We start from the raw sequence: 15,819 nt of genomic DNA, 5'->3' as shown, positions 1-15,819 counted from the left end.
GAAAATATGTACCTCTCACCCTGACATGTTAATTCCAAAATAAGTTGTAAAATTCCAAAGTTAAAAAATTTTTTTTTCCATATTATTCAAACGTAAAATAGAAATTTACGATGAGCGACGTTACAAAATTGATATTAAGAGCTCCCGTTTCCACAGGCTTCTTTTTTCATGCCCTGATTAAAAGAAACGATTCGAAACGATTTGCAATGTTAAACTTCAATAAGAACGGCGATTCAAAAGTATTCAACGTATTCAAAAGCATTAAAAAGTATTTGAAAGTTTTTTTTCGAATCGTTTCAAATCGTTTCTTATAATAAGGGTGACTAGGAAGATATTTCACTGCGGGTTTGAAAAAAAAAAAAAAAAAAAAAAGTCGATTTTTTTGAATCGGTCTATTATACACTAACATGTATGACAAGATACGTATGTTTGAAATTTTTTATATAGGTTAGTTGGAAAATCTACCTTCCATTTCGGCTGCCGAATGGCCTTTTTTATAATATAGAATATAACATAACATTTATTTTTTGTTGCAAACAGATATTATTCTATACATTTTAACCATATATATTTTTTTCATACGAGCAGTACCAAATCTTTCTAGGGCAAAACCTGTCTTTAAAAAAAAAATTCGGGCATCGGTTGGCCCTGCGGGTCAGCCCCAAAACTTTCCGCTGTTTTCAAGCTCAAGGAGCTTGAAAATATTGATGTGACTATATTTTCGAGCTCTTCGAGCTCGAAAATCTTATTGCGTGCGATCGTTTTTTTTTTTTTTGAGCTTTTCAAACTCTAACAAGTTACGATTTATACTAAGGCTTAAAAGTTTAAGAATCGAAAACCATTAATGAACAAGCGGTTCTTAAATTTTAATTATGCGGTTCTTAATTTTCGATTATGTCCAATAAACTAAATGTATTGAAGCAGAAATAAATTTCAGTGATCGAAATCAAGTTTTAAATGGGTTTTGGCTTAGGTCAGAGTAATAATATGTAAAATATCCGAGAAAATTATTAAAAACTGTGTTTTTTCGTTGATAATATGGTTTCAACCAAAGAACAAGTTTGATGGCATTATATGATGATCAAAAGAGACTATAAAGAGGAAAAGTTTGTAAGATTTTAGACACATTTTAGTACAGTACATTTTGATTTATCTGGAAAAAAATAACATAGAGTGGTATTTTTTTAACGTTTCAACGCTGATATCTCTTGAACTAATGAAACGATTTTTACGTTTGAGATGGCAATAAGCGCATTTTATTGAATTCTAGAGCTGAAAAAAATTTGAAAGCGATCGAATCAGCCGTCTGGAAGATCTTTGAAAAAAACCGTTTTTACTATTTCTTTCTTCAACGATATCTCTCAAACAAATTCACCGATTGAGATGGTTAAGGTGACATTCGACGCGTTTTACTGAGTTCTAGAGCTGAATAGATTTTGGCATCGATCGTTCAATTCGTTACTGAGAAATCAATAAAAAACTAAAAAAAAAAATGTTACACACACATACACTCGGACATCATTCTGAAAATAGTCAGAATAGCTTTCTAAGACCTTAAAACGTCGACATCTGATGAAAACTAGATTTTCGAAAATCGGGGTGAAAACAATAACTTCCCGAAATTTTTGAAAATCATCGATTTTTTAAGCGGGAAGGTAAAAAGTGAGTTGAACAATCGATTTTTTTTACGAATTACCAGGTTTTCAAGCTACAAAATTTTATTACGGCTTGATGAGAAAAATTTTCAGATTAATTTATTGATTTCCTCGTTTCTATTGCACAAAATTAGTTTTTGAAAATTTCAGAAGTAATCTCTATTACATTATCTGTATAATGGTGCATTATGTAAGATATTTTTGTGGACTAATAAGACGATAATAACAGAAATAGTTGTAGAAAGGAGGCAAAAAACTTTTTTGATAGTAAAACACTCTCTAGTGCTTTGCAATATGAGTCGTGCAATAATAAAAATGTTGTTAATGAAAAATTGTTGTGTATAGAATAACCTTTAAATTTACTTAAATATCTTTAATATAACGTGAGTGCTTGAAACATTTACATTTCGATGTCTTTAACATTTATTTATCATCTTAACATGTTAGGAATTAAAACATGAATTAATTGAAGTGTCTTAAGCGGCCGATTTTGCCCCTCTTTAAATAACCGGTGCATATCGATACAATCTATGTTATTAACTAAAAGTATGCCAGCCCGTAGCTTTAAGTTACTCCACCATTTTTTCCTTTGCGGACTATTTTCCTGTCTCAACTTCATTTACTCCATTAAAATATTAAAAAATTGTTACACGAAGTTGTACGTTATTATTTAATGAATATTTAAGCTACTTTGATCAATTATAAAAGTTTCAATTAAAAAAAAATATGTTTCTAGTATCCATCAGGTCTTTAGTAAATTTTTTTTTGCCGCTAAATTAAGAAGGTGAAGGTAAAAGCACGTGATGTAAAAAAAAATATTTTATTAGAACCCCAGTAGTGAAATGGATATTATATAGACGCGATAGTATACTAAGTAAAAAATATTGAAAGTGAATAACTTTTTCCTTGAATTTTTTTTCTCGGTAAATCGAGCATAATGATAGAGGGATCTATTGCATCATTTATATTCGTAATATAAAATTGATTTGTTTTTTCTATATTGCGAATAAGAACTAAATAATGCTCTAACTAGTCGAGACAGTACTGGTGATGTGATGGATCAAATAGCTAAATAATGATCGACTGATGATGGGGGCTAGTTATTTTTCCATGAGAATACTTTATTGATTATGGAATGATTATTGTACAAGAAATCCTGATCACTATTTCAATTTATCAAACGACGTCAAAATTTATGTATACCCAAATCACCCTCAAATGTTGGTGATAATGATAATAATCTTTTACAAGAGGATTTCATCTTCGTCATGGAAATGGTGATAAGATTATTCGAATATTTAACTCGATGTGTAGGCTGTTTTATAAATGTTTATAAATTTATAAAGTCAAACATCATATGCCAGATAAAGTTATTTTAACTTATTTTCAGAGTAGCGGTTAATTTACTAAAAAACCAAAAAAAGTCATTTTTTTGTACACAGAAAAAAAGATTGACTTGGCCCAAGATAATTTTTGCCTTCATTTTTTTATTCTTGGGCTGAGTAATTGGGTTTTTTTAATCCGAGAACATTTTCTTCGACTAATATTATAAAAATATTGTATCAAGAATAATTAAATTTTAATTCAAGTTGAATAATCTTGGTTTAAGAATATTTATTTCAAGTCAAATATATTTTGTTTCTAACCAAGTAAAAAAAACTATCAAAACAAGATACTTTTCTGTCTTGGTTGGTGAGTATAGTAAATTGTCACAATATATATCAACATTTTAAACCAAGAACTTTTTTTGCGTGACAGAAGAACATTTACTCTCAGTTTGAAAAAACTACATTATCGACTCAAGACAACGGTTTATTGTGATGAGAAAATTTTAATTTTGATTTAAATAAATTATAATCTTAGCTTAATAAAATAACTTTTTTTGAATCATGCAAATATTTACTTAACGGAAGACATAAAATTCTCCCATTGATGATTTTTTTTCTTGACTTAAAAAAATTCTAGTCTCAATTCAAGAAAATAAATGACTCTACTCAAAAAAAAATATCGACCTATATTTTTCAGTAAATCTAACTTAATATAAATATTAAATATTGTCAAGCAGGAAAGTGTATGCGTATATTTAGAACACCGCAATACAGCAGTAGAGAGGATAAGGAATAAACTCTCTCGATTAAATGGCTTATGAACGAAATGAGAAAAATAAATTGTTTGCTCATGGTAGGAATCCAACCTAGACCGGTTCGGCATCACGCGAGAGCTTTATCAGTTATGCTACCCGACCATTTCCTGAACATTTGTTCACTTTATCCATATCTAGTTAGCACACTGTACAATGTAGAGTCTAAACTACCGCCACTTTAGTATAGTACAGTTAGCTTTCCCAAGAGAATTTTTGCGTTGAGCCGTGAGCGCAGTTGCTGTTGGTTCAAACGTCTACACTTACTTGCCGCAACACAACAAATACTTAAGCCAAGATATTTCTTACCATTGAATCGAGTACTTTTAATTCTTGACTCGAGTCACAAATCATCTCGATTCAAAATAAATTATTCTTCAAGAAAGAATATTTTACTTTTCGGACAATTGATTATAGATTGGGGCAAAATATTTATTTTTCTCACTTTAAGAAAATATTTTTTACTTCAAGAAACATATATTATATTGGTTGAATAAAAAAAAAATCTTATGCCAAGATGACTAAATTTAAGAAAATTTTGCTCTTGAACCAAGAAAATTTTCGTTTTCATTCAAAATTGCAAAAAATATTCTTGCGGCAAGAAAAAATTTCTTACGCCAAGATATCCTTTTTATCTGTGTACTTACTTCTTATGGATGTTAAAAATAAAAAAAATTTTTTTTTTTTTCAAATAATGATGAAAGAGTCTTGTAGGGAATTGAATCAAGTTTCAAACGCCATCTTAGAATTTACTGTTCTATTATTTGAACCTGAAATATCGATGATTAAAGCCAAAAAAATCATTTTTTGTTTGAAGACTGATATCTCTGCGACAAATCGTCTCACGAGGTTAAAAAAAAGGCCAAATTGAAGCTGAATAAATTTGCTAAGCGACCTATACATTAATTGAGTTGAAAAAATTTTTCTGCAGCCCGTGGACTCCCTCAAAGCAAAGAAAAAATTTAGAAAATTTTTCTTTCGCGATATTGCTCATGTTTGTGCAATAGTTAAAGCTTAAAAAATTTTTTAATGAAAATGCGCCGGAATTAGAGATTTCAAGCTATGAAACGCTTTTTTTGAAATCCCGATACGATTATTTTTCACGAAGTTACATTCTTGCGAAAATCACTAAAAAAATTTCTAAAATTTTTCTGTTTCTTCAATTCATGGCATGAGTTTATGATCAATGTGGACCGTGCATGACAATATGTGGTCATACATGGTTATGTATGGAAATTGGCCAGGTATGGCCATGACTACACATCGTTTGATATGCCCATATACGACTTGATTTTAATATATATAGAAATTTTAATTATATTAAAAAAAAAAAAGTTTTATTTTTTTTTTAATTATTTTGGCGACGCATAGATTATTAGATATGCGAAAAATTAAATCTCTATTCAAATTGGAAATCTTTAATTCAGAAATAAAAACGCTAGACATATTAATGACCATACCCGCTTTAGTAGGATAGGTTCGAACCGAGGACGCTATTAGTAATAGTAAAAAAATTTCTTATTTTTTTTGCACTACATCATCCTGTATATAAGTATCCGTAATAGTCAACTCAAATTTATTCAAAAAATCTGTACGCCTATACATGATTCTATATGCCCATATATTTCCATTTATAATATATAGGATAGTCTAAAAATAGATAGTGTGCTATCAAATATGACGATACATAACCACGCATTAGAAGTATACGAATAGTTCAAACTCACGAGTTATTTATTTCGCATCGAATCAAGCTATTCATATTTGAAAATCATTCGAAACTTTTAGATATGATGTGCACTCTAAATTTTTTTAAAATGATTATTGTTATTAGTGAATGCCAAATTTCGCTAAAAAAAAAGCTCAGCTGATACCTCTTTCGTGAAATTTCAAAGATATCGAGCGACATTAAACAATTTCTATTTTATCCTTAATTTTCAGTAATTTGATTTCCCATTTATATAACAAGGGAAAATTTTTTTTTTCCAGCGAAAAAAATCGACGATTTTCAAAAATTTCGGGAAGTTATTATATTCACCCCGATTTTCAAAAATCGAGTTTTCATCAGATGTCGACATTTTGAGATCCGAGGAAGCTATTCTGACTATTTTCAGAATGATGCCCGAGTGTCTGTATGTGTGTGTGTGTGTGTGTGTGTGTGTGTGTGCATGCAAACTCTTTAAAGAGTTATAATTGTAACTTTTTAACTAATGAACTGATTTGGATGGATAAGGCAGCAATCGAAAGAGCATGTTGGCCATCAACTTTCCTAGAAATTTCAGATCATTTGATTGAGTAGACTCGGCAATATTGTCGGATTACGAAAAAAAAAATTATTTTTTTTAGTTTTTTATTGATTTCTCAGAAATGAATTGAACGATCGACTTCTAAAACTGATCAGCTCTAAAGCGTGATAGAATGTGTCGATTGCCTACTTAGCCATCTCCATCAGTTAATTTGTTTGAGAGATATCACGGGAGAAAAAAATGTGAAAAACAGTCATTGGCAAGTATCTTTGGAACAACTCAACCAAACAATCTCAAAATCTGATCAGATCTAGAACTTAATAAAATGCGTTGATTGTCGCCTCAACAATCAAAATCGGTCAATTCTTTCGCGAGATATTATGGGAGAAATTATGGGAGAAAAAAATTTTTTTTAAAAAAAGCAGTGTAAAGTTGTTGTAGGACATGAAATTTGCTGCAGAAAAATTTATAAGAGCCAAGTGGGTACGACCAGAAATACTTAAGTTACAAAGCCTGCATGGATGGCCTTAATTATGATTATCATAAATCACTTAAAATTCAGAATTCATTAGTTTTACGCAATAAATTTAAACAAAATTTTTGAGTATTGTTCATACATGCCCATAACTATATACGGCCATAAATATTCATTAATTATAGGCATTCACGATCATATATAGTCATACATAACTATGCATGGTCATACATAGCCTTATGTGATTTATGTATGACCACGCATAACTTTATTAAAAATTTGATATGTCCATGCATGGCTATATATGCCTATATTTGATATATATGAGCCCATGTATGAACTATATACGGCCATGTATATAGCCTTATGTGATTCATATATGCGCATATATGATTTATGTATAATCCATAGATGCCCATATATGAATTATATACGGATATGCATGGCCATATATGTTTCAATTTTCACGGGAAGTTATATCTTCCATCTTCATTTAAGGAGGTTCAGCCGACACTAGTGAGTCAAAGTAGTGTTTGAATTTTTCTGTTTGCTAAATTCTCCTAATAGTTATGAAAATTCATTATTTTAGTTTATGATAGCATAACGAATTCATAAATTAATAATTATTACTTATTTAATTAAAGAAAGTAATGAAATGACTTGGTTATTTTTGACTCACATGATTTAATAAAAAGTTTTGGCAACAGCGCACTCTAACTTCTTACACATCGATATTCAAATTAAAGCGGGAAAAATTTATTTCTAATCTCGTCTCTTTTTTAATGTATTGCTATCTTCGTTTTTTCTCTCAGCTGCTTCCGCGACGTGGCCAAACCCTCAATAATATATATCTCTGTCGGTGAACGAGATTAAAAAATAAAGTTTAACTTGAATTATTTAAGTAATTACAACGGTAACACTATATTGTTAAAATCTTATCATATTCTAAAAATATTCAAGTTATGACATGTGGTTTCTTATTTCTTAAACTTAGGAGGTTAATAATGAAAATAACCGAACAAATCATGACGGCAGCTTGTCCGCCATAAGAGCCTGTGTATAAGAACTTTAAAAACATCATTTTTAAATCTTCTTTTCTAAAAAATTAGACGGTGGATCATATATAAATTTTGAGAATACATAGATAAAGTACTTCTTTACATGTATACTAAGTTTCAAATCTTAAAGTTGGAAAATCTTTTTTACATTAGATTCGGTCGAACCTCCTTAATGATTTATTATCCATCAGTTTATATACTACATAATTTAATTGACACTCATTGACTCCTTTAATATTTAGATGCATATCTATTTTAAGACGGTAACTTAACCTATACAATATTTCCAAAATTAAAAAAAGAAAAAAAATTGAAAAATTAATAGTAACAATAATAAGTATAATAATAATAATGAATATTTCTGGTTTTTATCCATCAATTGAAATTGTCAGCAATAAATAACAAACATGATAACTAACAGATGGCTAGCAGATAGTAGATAGTATAAAAATATATGAGCCTTTGTTGATATTTAAATGCATTTTATTTAATTATTATAGTTGAACCACTAATTCATAGTATGCTAAATCGAGAAGATGTCACGAACCCGTGTCAGACTATACTCTGTTGCGTGGCTTGATATTTCGATAATACCAAATGTGTTATTCATTTTCCAAGTCTGCTTAGCCGGCAAAAAAACTCACCAAATAGTAATAAAAAATGTAAATTTATAAAATTAAATAAATAATAATATAAGTAATGGCGGTAAGTTTTAGTAGGTCATTCAATGATTCAATGTAAGAAATGATGAGCAATACAAATACTAGGGTATAATACTTATGTACATATATATATATATATATATATATATATATATATATATATATATATAAGTACTATCATAATGTAAAGATGCAGTGTGACCTTATTTATACTTTTTGTCATTTCTTATTTATCAAGTGACTACGACTAATCGAACAAAGAAGTGAGTATATAGTAATTCATTTATTATTTTTTATACATCGACAGCGTAACAGATGAGATTATTTTATAATTTACGCATTAGAGTACGAAAAGTTGAATTTTTTTTATTTTTTTCGATTAAAAGATAGTTGAGAAAACATATGGAATAGTTTTATATTTTGTTAAGAGATCTCACACACGTCCGCTAAGGATTGGCGTAAGTGTATTGGAATGGTGTAATGCACACGTGCGACGTACGTTAAGCAGTACAAAGTGCGAAGTGCAATTACCGTGAGTTTATCTTACCCTGTGAATCATTCTGTGATCAACGCTATCTTTTACTTGCTATTTAGCTTCAGTTGTTTCTTTGTAATTATTGTCTTTTATTTGTTGTTAGATTATTCTTTTGTTATTAAGACGGTTCTTATTAATTTATTTTATTGTTTTTTTTCTTTTCTATTTGAAAATGAAATAATTTAACTTAATATTAAGTATCAATTTTTTGTTAATAAATATTTTCCACGTTAACTGATGATTAATGAAGGGAAATTATAGATTGGAACATCCTAAACTTTTTGAGAATGGTTTTAAATCGTTAATCAATTCATGGAAATTTTAGACGTTCGGATATTTTTTTATAAATTTTTTTTTTTTGCGATTACTTTTCAATTTTTTTTAACTTTTGTTTTTTTTTTATTTCTAAACGAAAAAAGGACATTTAGCATCTGAAATGAAAGTAGATTTCTCATTAGTAACTTATTTTTAGGTTTTAAGATAAAATTAAACTAAAAATCAACTTTTTTCGACATTTTTTATGGGTTTCGAAGTCAAATAATGTTAAACATAGAATAATGGAATTTCGGTTATAACTTGAAAAACAATTACGTAAATTTAAACCTCTATCAAAATTGGGGAAATTATTATAAGAAACAACATAAAACGGGAAAAATATACACGGAAAAAAAATTCAACTAAAATTTACGATGTTAACATCGTAATTTGTACCCTTGCTCATTGTAGTGGTGGACCATACCTTTAAAATCATAATTTTTACGATGTAAAATTGAAAATTTCATTTAAGGAATAGATCTTCAGACAAATAATACAAAGTTTTAAGCCATTTAGTAGAAATTACGATGTGAACATGGTAAAATTTGAAGATAAATTTTAAATAAAAGCACCGAAAAAAAGATTTATTTGGTTCAAGTAAACTATTTTTTTCATAATTTTTTTCTTGAATGAAGAAAAAATCATTTCTTGTTTTTAGAAAAGTTTCTTGCTTTAAGATTTTATTTGTTGCTTTGATAAATTTGCATTTTGGTTTGAGAAGTTTCTCTTGTTTGGAAATAACTTTCTTTTTTTCGAGAAAATTCAATTTCTTGATATAATTGATTCTATCTCTATTATAGTAAATGTTATTTTTTTAAAAAAATTTAGTCTCTTGCTCCAAAATGTTTTTATTTTGTTCCAAGAAAATGTTCTTCTTTCAAAAAAATTTAGATTCTCGCTCCAAAATGTTTTTATTTTGTTTCAAGAAAATGTTCTTCTCTCAAGAAAATCACATCTCTTGCTTCAAAATGCTTTTATCTCGTTAAGTTAAGAAAAAATATCTTGAGCTAAAACGAAAATGTTTATGAGCTAAGAAAAATAATTTTATAAATCAAAAAAAAAAATTTCTTGGGCCAAAAAAATTTTTCTTGTTGCAAACAAAAAAATAATTTCAGTTACGATATAAATTTTTTTCAGTTGAGCAAAAAAATTTATTAATCTAAAAAACTCTTTAGTTTTTTAATTTTTAATTGAAAAAATAATTTTTCGGTTTGAATATTATTAACAATGCTGCGAAGGAGATAAATATAATAAAACTTTTAATAAAAAAAAAATCGTTTAGAAAAAAAATTAGAAATTTATTTAATATTATTCAATTATATAAATTCATTAATTTATTATAATAATATAATTCAGGTATTTAATTTTAATTTGTTTCAATAAAAAATGTGGACTCGGTATCCATTTACTGTGCTAGTACAAGAAAGAGAGAATGTGTTAGAATTCATTCCTTAAGAACATAATTTTCTTCAGCCAAAAAAATTTACTCTTTGCTCAAGGCGATCATACAGCTTGCCTGGAGAAACTATATTACCAACAGAAGAACAGAATTTTGTTAGTCCAACGAATTTATTCTTTCAATTAAAAGATATTGCTATTGAATGAAGTAAATTAAGGTTCTTGTTTAAAAAAAAAACTGTTTACCTTAATAAATGTATTAACTTCGAATAAATAATTTCACTCTTAATTACTTATTTACTTGTATTAACAAGTAAATAACAAATCTTGAATGAACAAAATTTTTCTTCAATCAAAAAAATCAAGTATCTTGAAATAATAGAGAAGTATTTTCATTCAATCGTAAAAGTGTTTTTGACTTAAGAAACGATTTATTGACGTAAGATTTAGAATCCAAGTAAATTTAATAGTTGATCGAAAAAATTCTAGCCTTCCTTCTTTGATCCAAAAATTTTCTTGACTCAAGAAAATTAATATCCAGCCAAAATATTTTTTTTTCCTGTGTATAATTTCAAGTGCGAAGTGTTGGAGGACTTGAACCACTCGGTCACAGAAAGGCTTACACGACTATGGCGATCGAAAGATCCATATAAACGATTTGAATAAACAGTCATAACTCACGAGAGCACCTCTTACGGAGGACGTAGTTACTACACTAACGCAAAAAATTAAAGGAACAGAAAAATTTTGAAAATTCTTTAGTGATTTTTGGAAGGCTGTAACTTTGTGAAAAATAATCGCATCGAGATTAAAAAAAAAAAAAGAACAACATTTTATAGCTTGAAATCTCGAGTTTTGGTGCATTTCTATGAAAATGTTTCAAAAGATCCGGATATTGCGCAAACATGAGAAATACCGCGAAACAAAAAATTTCTAAATTTTTAACTTCGCGCTAAGAAAATCGATGATTTCCAAAAATTTCGGGAACTTATTGTTTTCACCCCGATTCACGCCAAAAGAACCGGCCTCCTTATTCAACAACTGTCAACAATTAAGAAAATACAGACACTGACACGCCAGGGTCGCTACGGTCGAGCTTCTCGGCATTTGGATTTAGGGGTTGGCCAACCTGAGTGGAGAGGTACGAGGCCCAGAGACGACGAGCTGTTGGTCTCTTGGCTCGCAGCAACCGCCGTGGACGGACGTGCTCCACCACTACTACCACTACTATCATGGTTTCTACTACAACTACCATCTACATCTACTGCTACACGTGTTGATATTCACACTTATAATGGGCCAAGAGCATATAAACTCACCTCAGGTGGAAGCTTATTTTACTTAAGTTTAATTAAGTTTATTTAAATTATTCATAATTATATCATAATTACTGTGGAATGGATTGGTGGATTTGGAAGGGACTGGTTGGAGATTTTGTTCATGGAGAAAAGAGATTGGTGGAAAGAAGGACTGGTTTTTGATTGGAGTTGTTGGAGTAAGTCGAGTCGTTTATTTATTGTCGGGTTAACTATTTTATTTGTTAAATAATACATGTATTTTATGATTGAGGAGTCGTTATACTTAATTAATTTAGTCGAGTCAGTTTCATTAATAATTTATAATTATTGTTCATATTTTCATTATTCTTTAATAAAGCGACTTCGTTTGAATAAATGCCATAGTTTCATGTTTCAATTAACAATATTTAATTAATTTAATAACAACCTTCCTGATAAGGTAGATATAAGTTCTCTCTCTCTCATTTTAATACTGCGTGGTCCAGTACGGGGTTATCCTCGTCTTGAGATTACTGAGCAAAGCTAGGCATGTACATAAAACACCTTTCAGTTTTACACATGTGTGGACCCTTGTTTTATCACGACCACATTTAGTTGATAAAATAAGTGGACCCATTACATTGTATACGAATATAGACATTTGTATATAATTACATACTGTATTTGTATAAATGGTATATAATTATATACAATACCATATAATTGTATAGAAATATATACATTTGAATATAATTTCGTTATTCTTTTTTGCATTTTTATATAGAATTATTTACGATTGTATATAATTATATATAATTTTTTTTATATTTAAAATATATATTACTTCGATGGGGGATTAGCCGAGGCTCAATTTTTCGTTTCCTAAGGCTTGGCCCAAGCCTGTTTTTTTTGTTTGCCAAGACTTGGTAGCCTAGTTATCATCCTAGGCCAGGGCCAATCCTCGGCCCAATATTTAGCTAAGGCTTGCGCCGAGGCTCGGAACTCTGGCATGACGACTGGCCAATGCCTGGTCCGAGCCTTGTCCAATGGTCCCTTCCTATCAGGGTGACCGATTATTGGTTTGCAACGTTGGGCCACTATTTGGTGAATCAGTGATCCATGATTGATTCTTAATAAATGAAAAAATTTACTTATCAATTATTAATTATTCAAATAACATATTATTACAGTATTCTTTAATTAATAATTAGTAATTGTTTAATTAAACTAAGTCTTAATTAATAACCGCAATTTTATAAGTTTACTTATAAAAATTAATTTAATTAAAAAATAAGTCATATATTTTTAAAATAACTGTTATTTTTAATAATGGGGGTAGAGCAAAATAATTCAACTGGGTTCTTAATAAACAATCTATTATATTCAATAAGTTATATTTCCGAAAATTATGTAATTATAATAAAAATAATACGAAATTATTTTTTTTTTTCTTAATCGAAAATATCAATTAAATTGCTCTTTTTATTTCATAAGACCGAGTGGTTGTAGTAAAATGAATAAGTAGATCATTTAAAAGTATAGGCTCAACATTAGTAGATTGGTGCAGTAGCAAACTTTCAGACCCGACAATCAAAAGGACGGCAGTTCGCGCTCAGAGCTCAGCAGAATTTTCACCGAGCTTATTTCACATCATTTACCCGACTTAAATAGTTTAAGCGTTTATGATAATGAATTCTACTAGGATAATAAAAATAAACTTTTTTTTTTAATTAGATTTATTTGCTTGCTTGGCTGATTGCTTGCTGCCATTAATCGGCCGACAGTCGAGCGCCGTTAATGGACCGAGGTTAACATCAGGGCTATAAACCGTTTATCGGCCAATAAAAATTGCCTTTTCTGAGCCATCAATCGACATTCTTGGCTCAGTATTGGCCCGATATAGGGCCGATTTCCAAACTTTGTGTGAGTTGATAATAATAATAAATTAATTATTGATGATCTTATTTTTTTTTTTTCGCTGATTTAGTTTGGGAAGAGACCTGAGTAATAAAAATCTGTTTCCTATATTTTATACATCAACATCAATTATCACTGTGCGCGAATGTCTTTCGGGTTTCTCCATAAATTGTTAAATCTGTCATACCATTAATTTTTGAAACAATATATATATTTTTTTTTTTTTTTAATACTATTAGACTTATGTTACTGAAAAATATTTCATGAAATATTTAAATTAAATAATTTGTTCCTCATTTTTAATCGTCAGTAAAATATTTAAAAACAACTTTTCAGTATCCGAATTATACCTAAAGAAACAAAAAAAGTACTAATTAAAAATAGAAGCTAAGTTTAACGAGGAAATTTCATAGTTGAAGCCTTCTTATCAGGTATAAATTCAAACTCTTGACTAAGTTAACACGTGACTCTAATTATCTCATCTACAGAGTAAACTTGTAGCTCACAGCTTACATTAACTCATTGGCCCGGGGTATTAAACCAAAGATCAAAGTTTAAGACAAAATTGCAGTTAGACTACTTCTGCAAATGTCACGTGACTTGAATGTGCTTCTAAGAAAATTATCTGCTTACATTTAATTACTTTATTTCATAATTACTCGACTTTATATATAACACATTTATCGCTCATTAAAATAATATCAATACTAATAATAGTTATAATAAATTATAACTTTGAAATACATTTATAAATGTAAGTACATTAATAAAAGTTTAAAAGATACATATAGTTGTTTTAAACTGTGGTCTAATAATGTCGCAATCAGTCGTCAGTTAATCTGTCGGTGTCTAAACCCAAGGCTACTAAAGAACACACACTCATTGTTAACAGTTAAACATATGAGTCAGTCTGGACACAGCTGTTTATTGTAAAAAAATATATAATGAAAGTTAAAAATTAAAGATAAATATATATATATATATATATATATATATATATATATATATACGCTAACAAGTTGGTACTGCCATTTGTGTATCAGTTTGTAATTTCCTGGTGACCTCAAGTACATTTATCACTACTATTTATTTTAAATTTTAAATTTTGTACCATACGTCCATTTAAATGTCCAGATTCATTTAATTGTTTAATAAGAGTATATGTTATTATTATTATTATTATTATTATTATTATTATTATTATTATTATTATTATTATTATTATTATTATTATTATTATTATTATTATTGTTATTATATGTTTAGGAGATACAATAAGTTAGTAACCTTAAACTTGCACATGGCAGTTTGAGGGACGACTCGAGTAAAGACACTAGAGACGATGAAGAGGAATTAAATCTTGAATCAAAGACAAGCGACTAGAGACTAGAAAGTACTTATTAACTGGGTATGTATAGTGTACTCTTCTCGATAAACCGTATAACTTGTTTCAGTTTATCGAATTTGTTGAGCGATTGTGTGTTTGTAGGGGTATGTAACAATTTCGTTTCACTTTTCGGAAGCGACACCTGGAAACTTACTTACTTCGAGTGTTCTCTTGGCACGGTATTCGTAGATGACAGATGAGATGATATTATTCAACTTCATATCGCGCCTTCTCGATTGCGAGTAGATATTGGTTACCCTCTGCGTAACCGTTTATACGTGAAACCGTTGGAATTAATCTCGACTTAAGTTAACATGACCTTCTTAATTTTACTTTAAATTATTTTACATTTTCATTGATGTACTACATTTTTGTTTGCAGTTAGTTTATTCAGGCATACATTTTGATCTGTGGTGTGCATTACATTCGAGGTATAGTTTTACTCACTACTTGTATTTTTTTCAATCTATTAAAACCACATTTATTTTAGTGTTGTTACAAAAATTAATAGGCAAGACAATTAAATAAAATTTTTTTGCACAACTTAATCGCGAAAGCGTTGAGTGTGCTTCACTGTCCCTCTTTCACTGACTTTAAATCCTCTCTACCTTCTTCATAGTACACCAAAGTAGTTAAAAGTATTTACCATTTTAAAAGAAATTTATTAAGGAACATTTTTTAAGATCATATTTAGTTACACCAACCGTGCACAGAAAAAAAGGTTGACTTAGCACAAGAAAATTTTTGTCTTTAT

The 15,819-nt window shown here is 29.0% G+C and overlaps 1 long non-coding RNA gene across 1 annotated transcript; it reads left to right on the top strand.

Annotated features, from left to right (window-relative positions):
• Window positions 1–14,950: 14,950 nt before the first annotated feature.
• Window positions 14,951–15,507, top strand: LOC103571346 (uncharacterized). The gene is made up of 3 exons (XR_549037.1): window positions 14,951–15,086; window positions 15,168–15,373; window positions 15,447–15,507. It is a non-coding gene; the product is annotated as an uncharacterized LOC103571346 (long non-coding RNA).
• Window positions 15,508–15,819: the final 312 nt, after the last annotated feature.

Source organism: Microplitis demolitor, chromosome 1 (assembly GCF_026212275.2).
Source record: "Microplitis demolitor isolate Queensland-Clemson2020A chromosome 1, iyMicDemo2.1a, whole genome shotgun sequence".
Classification (NCBI taxonomy): domain Eukaryota; kingdom Metazoa; phylum Arthropoda; class Insecta; order Hymenoptera; family Braconidae; genus Microplitis; species Microplitis demolitor.
Note: the sequence above shows the minus strand (reverse complement) of the source record. Positions and strands in the feature narration are given on the sequence as shown.